At 32.3% G+C, this 1,201-nt stretch overlaps 1 long non-coding RNA gene across 1 annotated transcript in view; it reads left to right on the plus strand.

Annotated features, from left to right (window-relative positions):
* Positions 1-1,201, plus strand: part of LOC128248724 (uncharacterized) — a 36,731-nt gene that overhangs the window by 23,253 nt on the left and 12,277 nt on the right. The window lies entirely within an intron of this gene.

Consider the following 1,201-nt stretch of genomic DNA (forward strand, 5'->3'; position numbering starts at 1 on the left):
TATATATATATATATATATATATATTAAACGTAAATCACGTAGGTACTATATATATATAGAATCATGTTGCTTGAGAAGACACATCAAGTTTAGTGCAATTGTAGTTGTGGCCAGTGCTGGTGACACATAAAAGGCACTTGTGCTAGTGACACACTAGAGACACTCATGGTGGCGAAACATTAAAGGTACCTAATACACTCTCTGGAATAGTTGGTGTTAGGAAGGGCATCCATTGTAGGCTTCTGAGTTAGCAGATATATATTAGAGGAAAAAGGACAACAAAAACCATATGTATACACACACACATGCATGTACATGTGTGTAGGTGTGTATATATATATATATATATATATATATATATCCATCTCAATCACAGACTTTTAATTAATTTTTTTTAACTAAACAGCATGAAACTTTGAAAACTGGTAGAATTTCTCATGTAGAACATGGTTTACTGCAAACGTTTTTAACAAAATTTCATATTTTAGAAATTATTTCATGTTAAAGATGTCGTATTTGGGTAATTTCAACCAATCAACAACGTGTATTCGGATGAAGAAAGCTACTGCTGTTTGCAATAGTAATCAAAGAGGAACAACTTCTCTACTAAATGTCACCACTCTGTTCTATTCATAATGCATGCGAAGACAATGCCACCTTTATCCTTTCTTCCTTTCTAGTCATCACCATGCATTCCTTACTCTTTCCTTCCCTTCTGCACTATCAGCTAGCAACCAGCGAGTGAACTTGTCACGGCCACTACAATTATGTTTTACCTTCATGTTTTGATAATGTTATTTTTTTTATCTAATGAAGACTTTTATATTGACAAAATGCGTTTGTTGTTGATTATAGTAAGATAAAATCATCACAATAACAATACATCTCATAGTTGTAAAATAAGCATTTTGAAATTTCATATACATCAACAACAAAAAAGCTAGCTGCAGACTCATGGTGACATTTAGTAGAGATGACCCGGAAGTTGTTCCTCTTCGATTACTATCACAAACAGCAGTAGCTTTCTTCAATTGAATACGCGTCGTTGATTGGTTGAAATTACCCAAATACAACAATTTTAACATGAAATAACTTCTAAAATATGAAATTTTGTCAAAAACGTCCGGAGTAAACCGTGTTCTATGTGAGAAATTCTACCAGTATTCAAAGTTTCAAACTATTTAGTTTTAAAAAATTAAT

Source organism: Octopus bimaculoides, chromosome 9 (genome assembly GCF_001194135.2).
Source record: "Octopus bimaculoides isolate UCB-OBI-ISO-001 chromosome 9, ASM119413v2, whole genome shotgun sequence".
Lineage (NCBI taxonomy): Eukaryota > Metazoa > Mollusca > Cephalopoda > Octopoda > Octopodidae > Octopus > Octopus bimaculoides.